The 22,763-nt window shown below is 43.3% G+C and overlaps 1 pseudogene; it reads left to right on the top strand.

Moving 5' to 3' along the window:
- Positions 1 to 22,763, top strand: part of LOC108705774 — a 37,620-nt pseudogene that overhangs the window by 2,938 nt on the left and 11,919 nt on the right.

Below are 22,763 nucleotides of genomic sequence, written 5' to 3'. Positions count from 1 at the left end.
GAATTCCCAGACTGATGGAATCAAGATTGAAATAATTTACGCAGTGTAATTAAAGTTCATTTTGCTTGACTGATATGATAAAATAGGATTATGAATCATTTTTTTGGGTGACGGGTCCCCTTAAACTGCACCATTGCAGATACCCGTAGAATCCCGTTTTTATGAGGCTGCTAAAAGTTATAAAATAAAAGTAGTAAAATAGCCTGGTTAGTTCTGTGTGTAATTGTGCTGGTGCAATTTGGTGCTCATATTAAATCAGAACCTCTGTGGGTATTTTTACATACAGTATTTTACCTTCACACAATGGATTATTTCAGTCAAAGTGCATGTATAGGCCCTGAATCTGCTCTATGCTGAATGCTCATTCAAGATGCAGAACACAATGGGGCTCATTTATAAATACTCAGCAAATTTGCACCGGGGCAGTAACCCATAGCAACCAATCAGTGATTAGCTTTTTTTCAACCAGCTGCAGGTTGAAAAATGAAAGCAAACATCTGATTGGTTGCCACGGGTTACTGCCCAGGTGCAAATTTGCCCAGTCTTTATAAATGACCCTCAATGGCTACATTATTGTTAGGCCTCCTGGCTTCTGGGTGGTAAGAGAGGCAGCAGATTGCAGCAATATGATTGATGTATCAATAGCACTAACATGTCAATATCGTAGGGCGGCAGCCACTGAACTAGCACTGCTGATCAACCGCATGCAGAAGAATGCAGATCAGGTGGAGAGGAACATCCTAGAGACCAAGAAGCTAAAAAAGGTAGAAAGGTCGATCACCTGAGTCTTACCTGTGCTTCCAGTATTACCCTTACATGTGGCTTCCTCACCAAAGTCACTCACTCACTAGCAAATCTTTATTTAATGTCACCCACAGACAAATCAGATTACTCATCTGCTATTGCGTAGCTCATCTTTTCTGGTATTGTTTTTCCTTTCCACACGATGGGGCCGATTTATCAAAGGTTGGATTTTAGTGGTTTTAGGGGGTTTTTCAAATCAAGACAAAACTCATGAACTCTAAAACTATGAATGTTGTGAGATTTGTCTTAAAAAATCTTAAAAAGTACAAACGACGGCTAAAAAAGACTTATACCTTGAAACCCTCTAAAAATTCAAGTTGTTCTGGACAATTCCTAGCGAGAAAAAAAAACAACTCTAAAAGTCCACATTGACTTTGAGCAGCCCAATAGGATCAGTGCAGCTCCTATAGAACCTCAACAACTTTTACCTGGCGAAGTTTTGTATTAGAGGTTTTCGTGGCTTTTAGACTTAATAAATCCAGAATTTTAAGAGCTTTTTTTTCTTTTTTTTTTTAAAAAAAGAGTAAATTACTAATTTTTAGAGATTCATGAAAAAAAATAGAAATGGGCTCCTATTGTATAGTGTATACTGTATGTATTGCTGTTAACTTTAGTAATGGCTTGAGATCTAGAATATGGTATAAAAAGAAATTGGGGTCACAATCATTGTACTTACAGTCAGCATAGCCCTCCTTATCCTCCATAAATCCTACCAAAAAACCAATTCAATGTCCTTCCTTCCAGGAACCCATGCTTTTTTATACGATTGAAATCATACTCACCCCGGATATAACCATCCCAATAAAAGCAACACTCACAGATTTTTCCTGCTTTCCGTTTGCCCCCCTGGTATTGAGGGAGAGTGACTGCAACTAACATTTCTTTTTTTCGTCTTAGGATGCTGGAAACTATGCTGCAAAGCAGGCCTTCCAGTACCAGCAGGAGAATGCACAGAAACTCAAAGATTCTGAGATTTTATTAAAGGATCTCTTTCTAGATGTGGATAAGGCAAAGAAATATGGCCACCCCCAGGCTCAAGAAATTAATCAAGAGTGAGTAAGAATGATGGCAGGTTCAAACAGCATAGCATATGAGATTTTCCTCAAATATTTATCTTCAAATCTTCAATAAGTATCATTCTGCCCTAAAAAAATATGGAACCTTGCAAGTTCTATGACCTCATGAAATATATAAAATTGTGCATTCTCACCTTGTATAGACAGTGTTACAATAATCAAAGGCACATATAAACAAGCAGCACACGATTTCAAGAAAATCATTATGAGGCTCAAAATGTAGTATGAAGCTTTGCTTGTGACTCAGGTAGAGAAAGTTCTATTAAGCAGTGTACACCTGCCCCAACGGTTTTCAACACACAGCTGTACCAGTAATGGTTTTGACTGCAACTGGGCCCCTGGACCTAGACAGGACCTGTCGGTAAAAGTGGTGAAGCTTTTTAGCCCAAAAGAAAAAACTTTAGGATGAATGGGACCAATTCACAATTCTACTTGCAGCTGTTGAGGATATGGGTGAAAAGAGCAGGTGGGAATAAGAAATTGGGGATCAACGGGAGTATAGGTATAGTTATGCTCCTCTTTTGCTATTTCTGGAACTGTGAATTGTAAATTGGATTGGAGAAAGAACAAGGAAAGGAATAGGGAGGACGTAGGGTTGGCATCGGTGCTACTATCTAGACCTAAATCTAGAGCTAGACCTAAACACTAAGGACAGATGTATGAGGAATAATACATTGCACATGTTACTCATAACTTTTATGTAGTAGATATAAACAAAATGTGTGCAAATTGCTGCAAAATGTGTGGTTGGGTTACTGAACTCATCAATATCCTCTTTCAATATCTCCAGTATCCAACGAATGCGCAGAGTACAGGGATTTGTATGAAAAAATTAATATTGTCCCTCCAGAACCTGGCCACAGATCCTAGACAAGAAGAAGGTAAGTAAAAATGCAGTGGTCTATGGATTTTTTTTCATATCTTGTATGTGACATAAGAAAATAAAAAATTAAGGCCAGGAAACATTTTTTTCTGCTTTATATATGTAATTTGGGCACCCCCTAGGCCAGTGATCCCCAACCAGTGGCTCACAAGCAACATGTTGCTCACCAACCCCTTGGATGTTGCTCTTAGTGGCCTTCAAAGCAGGTGCTTATTTTTTTATTCCAGGCTTGGAGGTTCGCTTTAACTGCATAAAAACTAGGTGTGCTGTCAAGTAAAGCTTCCTTAAAGGGATACTGTTTTTTTTTCAAAATGAATCCGCTAATAGTGCTGCTTCAGCAGACTTCTGCATTGAAATCTGTTTTTCAAAAAAAGCAAACTGATTCTTTTATATTTAATTTTGAAATCTGACATGGGGCTACACATAGGGGCAGATTTATCAAGGGTCAAATTTAGAGTTCATGGGAGTTTGTAAAAACTCCCCTGAACTCTAAATTTGACCCTTGATAATGAACTCGGATTTCTGAAAACTCGAATGAACTTGAATTTCTGGGGGAAAAAATGACCAATTGAAATTTATTTAAAAATTAGAATTTTTCAAACTCCAGTGAATGGGATCGACCCTCAAACTCGAATCGAATTTAAATCAAATTCAAGTTTTTTCTCCAAAAAAACTCTTGATTTTCAGGAAGGCTGCAAACTCCAAATTGATCCCAGGACGTCTCCTATAAGCTAAAACAGCAATTCAGTATGTTTAAGTTTGTGAATAGTCGAATTTGAATTCTTAAAGGGGTTGTTCACCTTTGTAACAAATTGACAAATCTAACAGTTCACATGAATAGAACAAACTTTTCCATAGAAATAGTTAACAGAAAAAGTACAGTTCAAGAGATATTCACCTCAGAAGTGTCCCTGTACTAATCCTTCAGTTCCACACAGACCCTGTGCTGGGAGGGGGTCACTGACCCCCAAAAACACTACAGTGTTCACTTCCTCTTCCTTATATGACATCACACATTGTACTGGCAGCTAACTTAACCCCTATTGGCTATGTCTGCTGTCAATCTGCCACTGCTTCCTGCGCTGGGCTGTGCTGGAGAATTGAGCAGCATTCAGGTACTGAAGAGAAACTGTTACAAGTTTGTGAGAGGGAGGGGGAGTGTGGGCTGTGTGCTGCAGAGACTTCAACTGTGCAGATGGGGGATCAAGGTGCTTGGGACCTGGAGTTTTCTGGATAATGGATCCTTCCATAATTTGGATCTTCATACCTTAAGTCTACTAGAAAATCATGTAAACATTAAATAAAGCCAATAGGCTGGTTTTGCTTCCAATAAGGATTAATTATATCTTAGTTGGGATCAAGTACAAGGTACAGGTATGGCATCTGTTATACAGAATGCTTGCGACCTGGGGTCTTCCGGATAGCAGATCTTCCTGTAATTTGGATCTTAGTAATAGAAAATGGTGTAAACACTAAATAAAGCCAATAGGCTGGTTTTGCTTCCAATAAGGATTAATTATATCTTAGTTGGGATCAAGTACAAGCTACTGTTTTATTATTACACAGGAAACAGAAATCATTTTTAAAAATTTGAATTATTGGATTATAACGGATACTATGGGGCAAATTCACTAAGATGCGAAGTTGCGCCAGGCGCAACTTCGCCGCTCTTCGCCAGGCGTAGTTTCGCCAGCGCTCCGCAAATTCACTAAACTCCGAAGTTGCGCTCAGGGGTAGCGTAAGGTTGCAAAGTTGCGCTAGCGTTGATTCGCTATATAAAGCGAAGTTACGCTAGCGAAGGCTAATTTGCATACGGCGCGAAATTCAAATTTCAATGGAGGAACACGTATCTGCACTACAAATGCCTAGAAAACCTTCAAATCAGCAAATAAAAATTGTATTTTGCCCTACACATGTGCCCACTGTCTAGGTAAGTTGCCATGAGTCAGGAAATGTAGGGGGGAGGAAGGGGAGCCCCAAAAAATTTTCGATCTTTTTCAGCCTATCACCCATCATGTAGAAAACACGCCAGCGTTTTTTGGGACTTAGAAAAAAAATCTCTCTTTTTTTAAAACAATCCCTATCTACTCTATTGCGCTTCGCCAGGTCTGAGGTGGCGAAGGAAGTCTAGCATAAAAGGTAGCGTTCAGTACACTGCGCAAGTTAGTGAATTTGCGTAGTTTCGTCGCTAGCGAAAATTCGCCTGGCGTAAGGTTGCGAAGTAACACTAGCGAAACTACGCCAGCGTTCGTTAGTGAATTTGCGCAATAGCGAAAATGCCAAACGCTTGCGAATTAACGCTAGCGTTCGGCGCTTCGCGGCTTAGTGAATTTGCCCCTATGGGAGATGACACTTGTACTTTCCAGAAAAATATTATGTTTTTTGGGGGGGGGGGGGGTCCATGTATTATTTTGTGTATTTACCTCATAAAAAAGGTAAAATATTTTTCTGGTATAGATCCCTATATCATGAAAAATATAACTTTTTCATTTTTTGGTATTTAGAGCTCTAAATCTTGTTCCAGAAGTGGAACACTTAAACACTTAAAAAAGGCATCGTTTTCCTAGGTAAATTACCCCCCCCGGGAGAGCGCACACAATGTTCAAAAAACCTACCTGCCCTCATCACTGCTCTGCCTGTCACTTAGGGCTGCCACCTCACCCTTTTAAAACCAAACACATATGAAATCCACAGCCTGCATGGCTAATTAGCAATTCATTTAGATGCATGATACATGGCTGCACAGAAATCAGTTCAGTCTGCATCATCTAAATGAGTTGATAATTAGCCATGCAGCCTGTGGATTTCATATGTGTTTGGTTTTAAAAGGGTGAGGTGGCAACCCTACTGTCCCTGCTAGATGTGTAAGTTACATACGCTTCTAAGCAAGTCAGTGCTGGTTTTGTTGCAAATTTGTAAATAAGTGACATTATGCTTAATGCCAAAGGTTGCCAAACAATGTTGCTCCTTCCTTTTCTGCAGTATTTGTCTGCATGGCTGTGTGATTGTTTGTTGCAAGGCAGGTTTGTTTATATGCTGCGTCTGTTAACCTCTGCCATTACAATTGAGTAATCAACCAATGACCATTCAAATTATGTGACTGGTTACAGTTCACAAGCACCCAATAAATTACTAGGAGGAGGGCAGTATCAACATCCAATAGGAAACAAGTAAGGGCAAAGCCTGGGCATGATGATGTCATCATATAGGAAGTTCTTGGTGTGTCTGGTTCAAAATAGGCCACTGCCATCACTTCAGAAAACTGGTCAGAGAGACAGGAGAAGGGCTGAGTTAATAGGTATAGAAATTAGCTTTTACAATGGCATTTTTACTTTTTGTTATGGAAAATGGTTTTTCTAACACATTGAGAGCATTGTTAGTGGTTTCATAAGATTTGTACATTGAAGGTGAACAACCCCTTTAAATGGCCAGTACATGATAAATTTCGAAAATCGAACTCAAGTTTTTTTAAAAACTCGAATCAAATTTTAACTATTCCCTAGCTGAATTCCACTAAAAAAACCTTGAAAATTCAAATTCGAATTTTGACTTTGACCCTTGATAAATCTGCCCCATATTGTCAGTTTCCCAGTAGCCCCCAGTCATTTGACTTGTGTTCTGATAAACTTCAGTCACTCTTTACTGCTGCACTGTAAGTTGGAGTGATATCACCCCCCCCCCCAGCAGCCTAACAACAGAACAATGGGAAGGTAACCAGATAGCAGCTCCCTGGTAAATATAAGAGCAGCACTAATATCACAACTAAAAAAAAATACACTTGTTAGGTTAGGAAAGACATTTTACATGGTAGAGTGAATTATTTGCAGTGTAAATTAGAGATGAAAACAACACCATAAAAATTATGACAGAATCCCTTGGGGACCCCTGCCTTAGGCCAACCCTTGGCTGCCCGTTACCTACATCACACCCCTTTTGCTCACTCAAGCATGCATACTCTCCTTAACTGCTGCTTCATCTGTCTGGCTGTTTATATTCTATGCACTGCTGAAAAATGAAGCAGAAGCCAGATAATTAACAATGGTACATTTTTGCAAGGATCAGAGTCACACTACAGAAAAGGATGAAAAAATATTGCATTTAACTGTTATTCCCAATATCTTTGAAACACTGAACAAGTGTAATGAATGGATTTTGGAACATATTTTAGAATTATGCATTTTCTCGCCCCATAAACGTTTTTTGGGTGGATATCTATGGAGTAATGCACAAGTGTAGAAAGCTAAAAATGCCATCCACAAATGATGAGTATATTGTGTTTAATTAATATAAAAGTGTTGTCTCATCAGACATTTTGTATGGTTATTTTTTTCTCACATCTCTGCCCACTTCTCTCTACAGAAAGAAATAGAAAATGGACAGTATGGGCCCAGCCTGCCGGAGGTTGAGCGGCAGGTTGCAGAGCACAATATCTTGCAGCGAGAGATCGACGAGTATGGAAATGAAATTCGCAACCAGGTGAAAGCAAATATGCAGAGTCTGAGCACCATGTTTATATTATATATAAATGTTGCTGCAATGTAATTCACAAGAACTAAATCCATATAATGCAAAGGAACAGTAACACCAAAAAAATCAATCATTTCAAAGTAATTAAATCAATCATTTAGTAAATAAAATATATTGTACTGTTGCCCTGCATTGGTAAAAGTTATGTGTTTGTTTTATAAAGAATACTACATAAATAAGCTGCTGTGTAGCGATAGGGGCAGACATTTGGGCTGAAAAAGGAAAAAAAGGCACAGGATACTTGGCAGATAACAGATAAGCTCTGTAACAGAAAACAATGGGATTCTACAGAATGCATCTATTATCAGCTATGTAACCTGACCCTTGAATGGCTGCCCCCATGGCTACACAGCAGTATAGTTTATATAAACTATAGTAGAGTTTCTGAAGCAAACACACCAGTTTTACTAATGCAGAGAAACAGTACTTTATATTTAATTACTTTAAGACACTTTAATTTTTTGATGTTACTGTTCCTTTAATGTTAGAGGGCCACACAAGAGCTAGGAGACCTTGTCATAGCAGCAGCATAAGCAACATGGATCATTTGATTTTGACTTTATGCTGCAGAACCAAAAAGTGGTGGGGACCCAGTCAGAGGGGCAGCAGAAGCACCGCAGGAATATATGGTTTTAAATTGGTTTGTGCAACATTATACATGAGCAGAACAAGCACTATGGAGCATGTGAGTTAGACTTGCTACCACAGTATCCAACAGTGTTAGTAGAGCCATTCCCAGCAGAACTAGGTCCTAATAAGGTCCTAATCTAATCAACAATCTCATTCTCATGCCTTAGGCACAGCACATCTAATGTCTCACCTACACCAGAATATGCTTAAAGTAAAGGAACACTTCTACTAAATGCACATTGCTGTGTTCCACTGATTAATTATTGCAATTATTTTCAAATCAGTTTTATTTGATTTTTTTAAACCTTTCTGCTGCTAAACATGGAATGCATGTTGTAGGGATCCTGCAACATTCTGTTGCATGAAAACAATTTGTCGCCCTCTGTATTGTTATGCCTTGCTATTCATGCTAGGATGTGACAACATTACTAATTCTTTGCAAATCCAAAATTTCATGCTGTAATGTCTCTCAAAAATAAAGCAGATTCCTAAACGAAATAGTTGAGGATAAACCAATGAATTGTATAAAGGTGTCAGAGGGGCTTTTTGGCACAGAGATAAAAGGGATTAATAGTTAGTAGAAACCACGTCTAATCATCTTTATTTTTATCTAATTGTGTTTTAACAGGACAATGCAGCCATTAAGAACCAGTATCGGAGTCTACAGGTCAGTCTTATGAAAAGTTTAATCTTTCCTGCATGGAGAATGCAGTTACTACTCTGTTTTTGAAAAGTTAGGGGGGATACCTAAAAAGGTTAATCCTTCCCATTGTAGGGTCACAAAAAACAAAAGGGAAATATAGGATATTGAGCCTGCAGTGACTCAGACAGGAACTATGGTTACATAATGTTTGTCCCTTCCACTGATGCTTGTGACAAGTGGGTTTTCCTCCAGCTGGGGCGAGTTCAACTTTAAATTTGGGCAGCCATCTCTGGTTTGGGTTGGGTGCAGGTCAGAGTGGGGAAGTAAACTCCCCTGCTCCCAAAGATTCCCTGACTTGGAACCAGAGACACACACAGAATTAGTTTACATAGAGAAAAGTAGTGGGTACGGTTTGGACTCAGGTCCCAAAGTGGTAACAATTTGGGGTTTTGGGTTGGTGGAGGTTAAGGTTTTGCGGGTTATGGTCAGGTGTAGGTTGAGTTTTTCCTGACCTGCACATCACTAAAACAGATTTTATTTATAGGACATAGAGCTGTCCCCTCTTAGTGCAAGGGAAGACTACCATGAGAGATAGGAACACAGTCTTTATCACTGCATGATGACACAGAGGCAGGTCCAGACTGAGAATTAAAATAAGCCCTGGAATTTCGGGAACACACAGGCCCAATCGACCCAAACAGCCGCCACCAGCCCACTAAATGCTGACTTTCTATGGCACCTTATAGCAGCCCCTCTGGCATTTGCCAGAACCTACAGATTGCCAGTCCGGATCTGCACAGAGGTTTTGATATTTGGGCTGGTATTTGGGCTTGGGCTGATATAGGGCTAATTTCATATCTGCTGTGTCCTAAGACCAACTTTACTGCAGGTTGAGTATATCGTATTGGCATACTGTAAGTATTCCCCAGCATATTCAGCCACGTAAGTGCTTCCCAAAAGCAGAGCAGCAGAAAAGCCTTGAGCAGGATGGCCGTATACATATTCCTTCTGGAAATGGCATGTAATACTGTCAGTTTAAAGATTGAATGAATCCTGGGCTCCTGTGTGTAAGAGAAATGGAATAACACTGTTGCCAACACCACTTTCTAACATGAACCATGTAATGGCAAACTCATGGTATACTCAGTATTGCAAGTGTTGGGTATTAAATTGCAAGCATCAATCCCTTTTCCTGCTTTTTATGTAAAAAAAAGGAAGAGTCCACTTGGAGAAGTCGACATTTGGGCAGTCTTTATAATCACCTCCATGGCTGCACCAAGGAACTAATGTTTCTCAGCGAGAAGCAGAACAAGAGCCTGTGAAAGGACTGGAGTGACCAGATACCTGACTTGCCTGCCACCCGCAGACAATATGAGGTTAGTGACTTGCAGTCCACCATTTAAAGTTGTTCCTTAATTATGGCATCAAGTAGCCCTAAAGATTAATTGTTGAGCAGAACTGCTGTATCTGTTTTTTGGGTCATAAAAAAAAAAGAAAAAGAAAATGTGGGTAGGGTTAGGGTATAGTGTTGATTTGCAGATATTTATACGCTTCATTGTCAAGGCTGTACTGACGATAAGCATTTGAGGTCTATACTGGGAGTTCTGGGTCTTTTTTCATCCAGAGACTGCAGGACGTTAACAGCAGAAATAATGTAACAAAAACTCTTCTGACAAAAGGTTGTGTGGTTACTGTTGGAATTCAGTGAGACAAGTTACACAGTGGTTACATATACGCATACTCCAAATAAGGTGCAAAACGTAAGGAGGTTTGGACAGCATTGTTTGTATGGCTCAGTGGGTGTTGTTACTAAGAAGCCCAAATGCAAAACTCAGCATAAAGAAGAATGAGGCTCGTGCAGTACTATAGGCATGTTGCAATCCAAAAGTCTACTGAGATATGAGAAGCCTTCAGTACTATTTACGTCCATCCTTTTGTGCCGTTTAACAAGTGATAACCTCTTTGGGTTACTGGTCTATCACCCAGTAATTAAATAATTTAGTTGCAACTTTAGAGGTAAAAATAACAAGTAAAAAAAACGAAAGTATCGTAGAAGTGATACCTATATTGGCTAACAATAAATGCAAACTATGCAAGTTTTCGGAGCACCAAGGCCCCTTCGTCAGGCAAAATACAAATGAAAGCTAGAAAGGCACAGCATATATACTGTTAGATCAGTGAAAGGTGTTCATGAGCAATAAATTACGAAGTTACAGATAGATAGAGATCAATTGTAGAGACAATACAATGAATTAGGGTGGGTTGTAAATAGTCCAGGAGTCTGGATTCAGTCAGGTCACATAGTGTGACATGAAACCTGACCCTAAATTAAGTCCCTGTCTTAATGTGTTAAATAACTCCATACATTTGAATTCATAAATCTTCCTTTCCCGTTCAGTTTTAAAGTTCCCTTTTAGAATTAAGACCTGCATGTCCTGAAGACTTTCATACATGAATACATATATGTAGTTTCCTTGATGTTTAGGCTTGGAGATATGGGCCAAAGACTTTCTCCTGATTATACACACAATATCATCTTGGAATGTCTTGAGAAAATGATGTTGCCACATACTCTATTTCTCTTGCCTAATTGGGGGACACAGGCACCATGGGGATGAAGATCCTGCAGCTGGAGAATGGACACTAACTTGTTAACTTGTAAACTTGTGACTCCTCCTCTGCTCTGGGCTTCATCCCCTGCCTCCTCCTGTTTTCTTTAGTGTCCTCAGAAGGAGAAGACACATGAATTTTTGTGGCTGGAGCAGGTGATCAAGGACTCTGGTCAGATCATGCCACATTAAGGGCCAATGATCCATTCAAGAGCCCTTCCAGCTGACTGCGTATTTCTCTGCCCAATAGCCTTCCCGCTCTACGGAGGACTGCAGGCTCGCTCCCAGATCCCCCTGCGCTGGATTCCCGCTCTACGGAGGCTGCACCAGTGGTATACACCATATTCTGGTGCTATACATATATGTGTTTATATATAGGTTTATATAATCTGTATGTAAAAATATATTATAGGCACATATTTATTTTTCAGGGTGGCACATACACACCATAGAGGGCATATCGTCAGCTGGCTACAATTGGTGAGTATATCCTCATCTATTATCCCTCAGATGCCCCTTTGCTATCTCCCCCAAGCTCTCTCATTGGGTGGGTGACTTTTTTCTGGACAACTTTAATAGGGGGGTGCCTTAATCGGCTTGTTCTTTTATCCCTTCCTTTTGCTACATTCTTCCCTTAGACCTTCTCTGGCCTTTTCTCTTTACGCTGCCTTTCAGTACCTTTTCCCTGTTCTTTGGCACGAACGCTCTGCCTGTTCCCGCATCTTCACGCCGTTCTGCTCCCTCACTTCCGCCCACGCCAGGCGCCAATCTCCCCAACGCGCACTTCCAGTTGCGCGCCTTCTGCTAAGCAGCAAACCCTCCATACGGCAGCGCACATCCGCGCTCTATGCTCTGCTCCGGCGCTTATTCCAGCAAGACTGATTGCGGCGCTCCGATCGCCTTTTTACCCGGGGCACTTCTCTACAACGGGGTTATCGGAGCAGCACTCCTCCTGCACACTGCCCCCTGAGATCCTACATTTTTTGTGCGACCTGCGCTTGTAGCAAGCAGATAATCTACAGGCAGGTTTTTAACATCTTACTCTTACTAAGCCTCTTGTTTGCCTCTTCTTCAGTTTTTTCTCTGTGGGAAAGATAGGTGGGGAATTTCAAGAGAGGAAATCTCATTGTAGCTTTCACTCTCCCCCCCCTTCTTTCTCTCTTACTTAACAGAGCACATCTTAGAAGTCAAGATCTGCCTGTCAACACTACCAAGGGTATCCCCTGTCTCCACCTTCTCTTAAAGCTATAGTTAAAAAAATACAATTATTTTGGAGCAATATGGCAGACAAAACTGAAGAGCCCAGGATACCCAAATCCTCAGCTCAAACACGTAAGACCAATCAGGTCTCTTATTTGACTTGTATGGTGTGTAAGGCCAAATTTCACACAGCTTTGGCTGAGTCTGTGTGTGTGGACTGTAGTCCCAAGATCCTCCCTTCTTCTGGCACTACAGAATCAGAATTAGTTAAGGCCTTGTCCCTCTCACTCGCAGGCATTCAAAATTTGGCCCGCATACCCGAGACTTTAGACAAGGTCCTAGAACGCCTGTCACAGCCAACTGCGACTGACTGTAGACCCTCAGGCTCTAAGTGTCCCACAACCTCCCCTCCTGACTCCCCAAGGGAAGCTATGTCCCCCTCCGATGAGGACGGACAACTACGGTCAGAGGAAGAGTCTGATCAGGAACTAGATCCTGAACAAGATATGCCTAGAACACAAAAGGAGGTTGAGGGCCTCATACAGGCGGTAATTTCTACCCTTAACATTAAAGATACCGTTTCCACTGTAGAACCCGCCAAAAATATCTTTAAGAGACAAAAGAAGAGTTCGTCCATATTTCCAGCATATGAGCAATTAGAAGAGATAATCAAGTCACAATGGAAGACTCCTGACCACAGGGTTCAAATTTCAAATTCCACAGGAGTGCACGGAACTATGGGCATCACCTCCAATGGTGGACCCACCTGTTTCCAGACTGTCTAGGAATACTACCATTCCCGTGGTTGACGCTGCAGCGTTTAAGGATCCCATTGATAAACGTCTAGAAGGTTTCTGTAAATCTACCTTCACAGCGACGGGTACTGCTTTTCGTCCAATTTTCGCTATTGCCTGGGTAGCTAAGGCCATGGAAGTTTGGGTTGAACAAGCAGCTCAGTCGATAGGTTCTGAAGACCCAGTGACAGACAATCTTCTTTCACAGATTGATGACGCGACTACCTACATCTGCGATGCAGCCTTAGATGCAGCAAAGATGGTGGCCCAAGCCTCAGCTCAATCAATTGCCACCCGTCGTTTCCTCTGGCTGAAGACTTGTTCGGCGGACCTGACCTCGAAAAGATCCTTGTTCAGCCTCCCCTTCCAAGGGAAGCTCCTCTTTGGTGCGGAACTGGACAAGATAATATCTCAGGCTACAGGTGGTAAGAGTACTCTACTCCCTCAGACCAGAAACAGGAGAACAACTTTTAAGAGAAGACCCTTTTTTCGCCCCTTTCGCCAGACTCAAGGGCACAAGAATCACACGGAGAAGACCAATTCCAACTTCCGTTCCCGTTTTCAACAGAAACAACGACCCAGCGGCTTGCCTTCAAGGGGTTCGTCCAAGCCCTCTCAGGACAAACCCAGCAAAGCATGAAGGGGTGCCCACCCCCGAAGAGATTTCAGTAGGCGGACGCCTCCAATCCTTTCGGGAGGTGTGGACAGACATGATAAAGGACCGGTGGGTCCTACAAGTGGTATCGCAAGGCCTCCTCATAGAATTTACTCAACCCCCACCCCAAAGATTTTTCATATCCCGTCTTCCCAAACATCCGTCCAACAGGGCGGGTTGTTCAAAACCTCGCTGCGGCGGGAACAATCCAACCAGTTCCAGCTGCATACAAAGGATAGGGATACTATTCCAATCTCTTCACCGTACCCAAGAAGGATGGTTCCCTAAGACCTGTACTAGACCTCAAGTCTCTCAATCCATTCGTCAGACACTGTCACTTCAAGATGGAGTCCATTCAATCAGTTCTCAACTCCATGGAGAAGAATGAATTCATGACAGTAATAGACGTCAAGGATGCATACCTCCACATTCCCATCCACCCATCCCATCACAAGTTCCTCAGATTTTTTGTAGACAGCCAACATTGGCAGTTCGTCGCCCTCCCCTTTGGTCTATCGTCTACCCCTCGCACCTACAGATCGTGCCTCCCTACAGATCTCCAGTACCCCCTTGGGATCTCAATTTAGTTCTGTCTGTGCTTCAAGAAGACCCTTACGAACCACTAGACACGATCCCCTTGCCATCACTGACTGAAAAGGTGGTTTTTCTACTGGCCATCACTTCGGCCCGCAGAGTCTCCGAAATAGCTGCATTGTTGTGTAAAGTTTCATTCACCATCTTTCACAAGGACAAGGTGGTATTACGTCCGACCCCGGATTTCCTACCAAAGGTTGTTTCTGAATATCACATTAATCAGGATATAGTCGTACCATTGCTCTGCCCAGAGCCTAAGAATTCATCTGAGAGTAAATTACACACTCTGGATGTAGTTCGTGCACTCAAGATTTATTTAGAGTGCACCAAGAGTATCAGCGGTCCTAAGGGAGGAACCAGGGCTTCCAAGGCTACCATTGCCAAGTGGATTTGTTCCACGATTGTCAGAGCTTATGCGGTTAGAGGTAGAAAACCTCCGCTGAGAATCACAGCACATTCTACTCGATCGGTTAGCACATCCTGGGCTGTTCGACATCAAGTATCGGCTGAACAGATATGCAGAGCGGCCACTTGGGCTTCCCATCATACCTTCACGCGATTTTACAGGTTACACACACAGGCTTCGGCCGAAGCTGTTTTCGGGAGGAAGGTGCTACAGGCTGTTATTTCTGAGCACTAGTGGTGGAATTTCAGTGTCCCGCCCTCTGGGATTGCTTTGGGACATCCCCATGGTGCCTGTGTCCCCCAATTAGGCAAGAGAAAGGGAGATTCTGTACTTACCGTTAAATCTTTTTCTCTTGTCCTATATTGGGGGACACAGGCCTTCCCCCCCTGTTTTGACACTGTTATTTACTATGTATATAGTTGTTTCGCTAAAGTTTTATCATTTTATGATTCCATTTACTATGTTATTGAGGGGTATCTTGTGTTCCTCTTCGGTTTTGGGTTGCTATGCTCCTTCTTCAGTAGAAACTGGAAGTAACAGGAGGAGGCAGGGGATGAAGCCCAGAGCAGGAGGAGGAGTCACAAGTTAACAAGTTAGTGTCCATTCTCCAGCTGCAGGATCTTCATCCCCATGGTGCCTGTGTCCCCCAATATAGGACAAGAGAAAAAGATTTAATGGTAAGTACAAAAATCTCCCTTTCAGTATCAAGGGTGAGCAGGCTGTGTAGAAAGGCTGTAATAAAGACAATGAGCAGTGCAAAACCTCATTCGCTCTTTTCTGTAGAGATTTAAAATGGAGGACCTGCTGCCACAGGAAGAAAATGTGAATCATCTTCTAGATGATGGGGAAAGGATGATCGAGCTAAATCATCCAGCCGTCCCCTGCATTCAGGTGAGAATGGTCTTGTAAATGGCCCAGGGCAATGAACATGTCACAGTGACAAAAGACAGAACTTATATAGAGCAGAAACATTTTGTGTGGGGAAGAAACATGGGGCCATATGTAAACATGTAATGTGTGTCTGTAAAGTACTCTCTCTTTAGGTGAAACAACATTAATGTTTCTTAAAGGGATACTGTCGTGGAAAAAAATGTTTTTTACAAAATGTATCAGTTAATAGTGCTACTACAGCAGAATCCTGCATTGAAATCCGTTTTTCAAAACAAGAAATGGATTTTTTTTATATCTAATTTTAAAATTTGCTATGGGGCTAGACATTTTGACATTTCCCAGCTGCCCTCAGGTCATGTGACTTGTGCTCTGATAAACTTTAGTCACACTTTACTGCTGCACTGCAAGTTGGAGTGATGTCATTACCCCTCCCTCCTACAAGCTGCTGTAATGTAAATAGAGCCTTGTCTGCTGAGCCTGTCAATTGAACAATAGACAGGAATCAAGATAAGCTCCCACTGACACCACTTCAGAAGGACTGAAATAAGATCACTGCCCCCACTTACGTTTAAAAAAAAAATAAAAAATATATATATATATACACACACAATTCATTTTGGGCACTGGAAAAAATATTTTATATAGATATTTTTTTTAAATTTGTTTACACAAAAATGAAACACAGGAGAAACACAGAGGTACACTCCCAAGACTGATGACAGGGAATAGAAAAAAGGATAAAATAAGGACATACTTGAAAACCAGGAAAACTTAGGAGGAAGTCTAGAAAGGGTTAAAATAGCTCAGGAGAAAGGAGACAGTAAGTAGTTAATGAAAAAAGAAGTATTGCAGGCAGGAAAGGAGCGCAGTGTGTGTGAGGTGGATAGCAGAGGGAACTCACAGCTCCTTTACCTCATCTAGTAACCAGTAAAACTAACTAGGAAGGCAGCAAGGAGAGAAAGTTCCCCCCTCCAAAGGAAAGCAGAGAACAAACTTACAGAACAACAGGAGCTTTTTATAGAGTCTGTGGGAGGAGGGGCTGCTAGTGCAGCTGTAGAGCAGGACGTAGGAAAGTGAAAGTAATTGCTTCCCTGCAAACATGTGACCTCTCTCCTCCAAACATCACACAGGGGCAGAGAGGGGAGGGGGCGTGTTCAGCTAGATTCTCATGTCGTGGTGCGACCTGGCTTTTCATTACAGAGTGGCTGCCTCCAAGCACACAGGTAATGCTGTGCCTGCTGTTAGAGCAGCACAGGATGAATGTGTAATGAGCAAAAATGGAAGCCCCCATGACAAAATACAAACTAAAATAACTTATGCATGGATTTGTGAATTAACATTTTATTTGCCAGACAGTGTTTATGGATGTGTGTTTTTTATAAAAATGCAAAAAAAAAAAAGTTTAAAATGACGACAGATTCCCTTTAATATAAATCAACCCTTTAATGCAACTTACTTATTTAATAATTACTGTATGCACAGATCCATATGAAATGGAAAATCAGACAATGCATGAAGTCAATGCAAATTGTCATCCTTCTGACCTACAACCACTTACCTTGTATCCCGACATCTAAGAGCTGGGAGCCTGGGACCTGCATAGACGAAACAAGATGAGATGTAATGTTGTTGCTCTACCTTGTGAATCTGCTTGTGCTTGTACACTTGTTAGTAACATGGTTCTTATACTTTTAATATTTTGCAGGCCCACCACGAAGCTCTAAAGGATGAATGGCAAAACTTTCTCAATCTGTGTATCTGTCAGGAGAACCATCTGAAGAACGCAGAGGAGTACAAAAAGGTGAGGGAGGTTGCACACACCCCATGAGAATCTCCATACTGAGCTATAGCAGCATTATCATTGCTTTAATAATAAATACAGAAGTTCAGACAGTGAGAACATTATGGGCTTGTAATATGTCTTTCATTATGTTTTTCAAATTCTACCTCCAGTTTCAAGATGATGCAGACACCGTCGCTCACACTTTAAAAGAGGTCAACAGAAACCTTGACACCAAATTCAGTAATTTGGCAGCACCAGGGGCAGCTTCAGAACTGCAGCTCCAGCTGGAAAAGGAAGACAAGCAGCTGATCCAGGCTGAGAAGAGTTTGTCCGCTCTTAAAAACAAGGCCCCCTGAGATTGTGCCCCTCAAACAGCGAAGGATAAAGTCAAAGCAGCCCTTAACCATCAACTCCATTTGTGACTGGGATTCTGCTGATGTAATATGACTAGATGAATGTCTCATTTACACCACTACCGTTATATATTGGTCAGGGGCCCAAAATTAATACCCTATTCTAAGAAATTAGCCATGTATCCCAACCATCTGCCATAAACTAAAAAGGACATGGAGGAAATGTGATGTATGTTGCAAGAAACATAGAAGCCGTTCTACCAGCTCTCAGACACATAAGTGTTTTAACAACTTGAAATCCAAGGATGTGTGTAATAAATAGATAACTGTGGGGTGGGTGCTAAGAATTGGGGGCTAGGATGAGAGCTGAATGCCACAGAAATGAATAAGACTTGAAGAGGAAGATCTTAACAGGATAACTGTGCTCCTTTTCTGCACAGATGCAGTTCTCAAAGGGAGAGGTCTTCACTTTAAAGGACAACAGCAAGACTGACAACTGGGTTATACAGGCTCCAGGGGGAGAGACCAAAACTGTGCCAGCTGCCTGCTTTGTAATCTCTCCTCCAGACCAAGAGGCCATAGATAAATTGAAGAGGTAAGTGTCATGTAAGAGGGAAAGTGGGTGCCCTTTCCATTATCTTTTTGCTTCATAGTGGAACTGCATCAATGACAAAATCATGTGCTATGTGATGCAAAATCCTAGCTTCAGAATATAGTTCATTCAAACTTTCCACTTGAATTTTTTTTGCTAGTATTTGTCAAAGGGCCTACACGTTTTTTTCCCTCTATTTGTCATCTTCAGACTGGAGGGTGAGATAAGCGATGCACAGAAGAAGAAGACAGCTGTACAGAACACACTGAAATCCAACAGAAACCGGGAACCTGGTACAGTAAGTAAGTTACTAGGCAGTACCTGGCAAACACACACACACACATGAAAATATTGCAATGTGGGCAGTATGGGTGGGAAACTGCAACATTAGTTCAAAATAACACTAATTGTTTACACTTCATTTGGACATTTTGTTTATTTTTGTACACTGACTTAACCTGTTCAACAGTTCCAGTTGTCACTCCACCTGCACCTCCAGCTCGTGTGTCAAGTATACCAAGTGAGGATCCCCAGGCAAATCAGCTCCTTAACAAGCTAAACAAGATCCAGGATGAAGAACACAGAGCAAGAGGTTTTGTCCAGGGTACGCTCTCCAGTTAGTCAGGCTTCACCCAGTCAAGATTTGGCTGGGAGGCTGAAACAACAAGAGGTGAGATGATAAGACACAGATATTTTTATAAAACCAACCATTTATTTGTAACAAATATAGGTGGAATTGAATGATATTTTACTAAAAAATAGAGCTATTCTACCAAAGTGCACTTCTTATCTGACCAAACAAAATGCTGTTTACATGTTAATGCAAATAAAGAGCAGAGACTTAACGTGTAAATCTCATGTTACTCCATGAAATTACAGATATTATTTGTCCAGTCGGTGGCCAATTTCAAATGCAGCTTGAACATCCATACTTTACATAGTATTTGATTTTCTCCTTGGTCTGCTTGGGGGACACAGGGACTATGGGTATAGCTTGCACCACTAGGAGGCAGGACACAACAAAAAAGAAACATTAACTAATCCCTCCTCCTCCTGCTATACCCCGGCTCCCAGGCGGAGCCAAGCCAGTTTTCGTTGTGTCCTCAGGAGGTTAGGACGTGTTCTCCCTTCTGGAGTTAGATTTTGTTTTTTATTTTTCTCTTATTTTTATTTAATTACTTATTATTTCTTCTACACAATGAGGCTGGAATGGGCATCCACACTGCGTGCTTTGCTTTCATGTCCCCCTCCAACTGGTTGTCTCCGGGGTCTTTTGTGCCCTGGCACTGACCACCCAGGCTCTAGCCCCCCCCCCCTCTCATATATGGAGCGGAACTGTCTGGCCGGCAGACTGCGGATTACTGATCTGGCAGGTAAGCACACCTTTGTCCTTCCTGCCTGTATCCGCTTCTTACTGCACCCATACACTAGCAAATGTTTCTCCCAGTGTGTGTGTGTGTGTGTGTGGTTATTGACTTAACAGCGTCCTAAGGTAATAACCTTTTTCCTTCCGGTAGCAGAGCTGTGCGTCCCAGGGGTTTTTTTTCCTTCAGCAGGCCTGGCGTTTCCTGCTGCAGGCGCGCCTCTGGCCTTCTCCTCTCTGCCGCATAGCGCTCTTGCGTTCCATGCTGGGGCGGATCCTTCGGTGGGCGGGCCCTGCAGTCGCATCAGGGAGGTGCGCACTTTTTGCGCGTCACTCAGGAGGGGCGGATCTCTCCTTCGCGCCCTGTTTATTTGCTCACACGCGCTCCTGCTCAGCACTCCCAGCGCAGCTCCTGTACCTGGCGCCTTTTGCTCTCTGCTGGCCAACGAACTCTGCGCCCATATCAAGATCCATATCAGGATCACCCTGAATCGCTCTACCCTTAACCCTTCAGCTTCTGGGTTCCTGCCTTCACCACCTCAGGCATTTTGGACACCTAGCTAGAAAGGGGGGGGGGGGTTTCTGTATAGGGCTACTCTACACCCCTGCTCCCCAGCAGACCCAACGCCTTCTGGGAAGGGTCACTATTGTTTATTATTGCCTAACATATTTGATTTCATTCTAGAGCACCATGTATGAGAGTTCCAGTGATACCCTCTTTCCAAGGACGGCTCCACCTGCTAAAATTTCGTATCTGGCCTGTGCCAAATGCCGCAAACGTTTACCAATCGGTAACAAGGAACCTCTCTGCTCCTCGTGTAAGCTACCTGAGCCTGCTCCGGAAAATCCAGGGCCTAGAACCCAGGTAAGCGTAGACACCCATGGGGCATCAGCGGCCCAAGGCTCCGATCCTATTCCTCTCTGGGTCGCCCCTCCCCTCCTCAGTGGGCTTCTCAACTGGCCTCTGGCATTCCCAAACTCGCTGATTCCTTAGACAGACTACTAGCTCGTCTGGACAACCCCAAACCCAAGCCATCTAAGTGCAGGGCGGTTTCTCCCTCTGCTGCTGACAGTGACGAGGAGTCCTTTTCCCCTTTTCCTATTCCTCTAGGTTCCGGGGACGAACAGTCCCTTTCTGACGGCGAACTATCCCATGGTTCGGAGCATGAGGATGAGGATTCCCCTAAATTCTCTTCCGAGGCCATTGACTCCCTTGTCTCCTCCGTACTAGAGACTTTACATTTGCAGGATCCTGGGACCAGCTCTAGCTCATCCTCGGGCCTTTTCAAGCGAAGGAACCGAATTTCCCCCTGTTTTCCCTCTCATGAACAGCTTGATCAGATCATCCAACAGGAATGGGACAAGGCCGAGAGGCGCTATCAATCTAACAGACGTTTTCTTAGGCTATATCCGTTTCCTTCGGATCTCACGGACAAGTGGTCCTCCCCTCCTTCGGTGGATCCCCCTGTATCACGCCTTTCTAAGAACACCGCTCTGCCGGTCCCTGACGCAGCGTCCTTCAAGGATTCCATGGACAAGTAGCTGGAGGGACTCCTGCATTTCCTTTTCACTTAGAGTTTTCCTCTCCGCCTCACCGCTTCTTCATGTCCAGGTTACCCCAGGAACCCGTCAAGGCTCAAGCTCTTCTAGACGCTATAGACAACCTACTTCTATCGGATGTCATCATTCCAGTGCCTCCCCGGGAGAGATTCAGGGGCTACTATTCCAATCTTTTTGTGGTTCCCAAGAAGGACGGATCGGCCCGTCCAATTCTGGACCTCAAGGAACTCAACCTTTTTATTCGTCCGAGGAAGTTCAAGATGGAGTCTCTCCGTTCCGTCATTGCGGCCATGTCCCCAAGCCAATTTCTCACCTCCCTGGACATCAAGGACGCGTACCGGCACGTCCCCATTTTCCCTCCCCATCAGAGGTTCTTACGATTTGCTGTCCGCAGCCTGCACTTCCAATTCACGGGCTCTCCCCTTCGGTCTCACCTCTGCCCCCCGAGTCTTCAACAAGATCATGTCCGTTGCCACCGCATTGATCCGGACTTCGGGGGTGTCCATCACCCCCTACCTCGACAACCTTCTCATCAAAGCTCCTACCTTCCTGGCAGCACAACAGGCTCTGCGGCTGACTATGGACAGCTTACAGGAGTTGGGTTGGTACATCAACCGCGACAAGTCTTCCTTGACCCCAAGTCAGTCGATGGTATTCCTGGGGACGCTGTTCGATATGGAAACACAAACGGTGTCTCTTCCTCTGGACAAGGTCCATCACCTGCGCTCCCTAGTCCTTCTTCTTCTTTCGAAGCCGAAGCACACGGCCAAGTTTTGCATGAAGGTCCTGGGTGTCATGGTGTCGACCATAGAAGCAGTCCCCTTCGCGCAATTCCACCTCCGGGAACTTCAATGGAACATCCTCTCGGCCTGGAAACGCAAATCCCTGCTTCAGGAGATTCGCCTGTCACCCAGGACCAGGGCGTCCCTTCTCTGGTGGACCCACTCCAGTCACCTCACCACGGGCAGACCCCTCGGGGATCTTCAATGGAAACTCCTAGCCACCGATGCTAGCCTCTCCGGCTGGGGAGCGGTACTAGGGGGGCTCTCCGCACAGGGCCTCTGGTCCCCAGCAGAGCAACGCCTCCACATCAATCTCCTGGAGATTCGAGCCATTCGTCTCGCCATGTTCCACTGGCAGCACCTTCTGGCGGGTCAGGCGATCAGAATCCAATCCAACAATGCCACCGCAGTAGCCTACGTCAATCATCAGGGCGGCACAAGAAGCAGAGGTGCTCTAAACGAGATCGGACTAATCTTTCGCTGGACAGAGACTCACCAGGCGCATCTGTCAGCAATCTACATTCCGGGGCTTCTCAAATGAGGAGGCGGACTTCCTCAGCAGACAGTCCCTGGACCCAGGCGAATGGTCCCTAAAGGACGACATCTTCCGGCAACTCA

Source organism: Xenopus laevis, chromosome 9_10S (assembly GCF_017654675.1).
Source record: "Xenopus laevis strain J_2021 chromosome 9_10S, Xenopus_laevis_v10.1, whole genome shotgun sequence".
Lineage (NCBI taxonomy): Eukaryota > Metazoa > Chordata > Amphibia > Anura > Pipidae > Xenopus > Xenopus laevis.
This window is presented reverse-complemented; position numbering and strand designations above follow the sequence as displayed.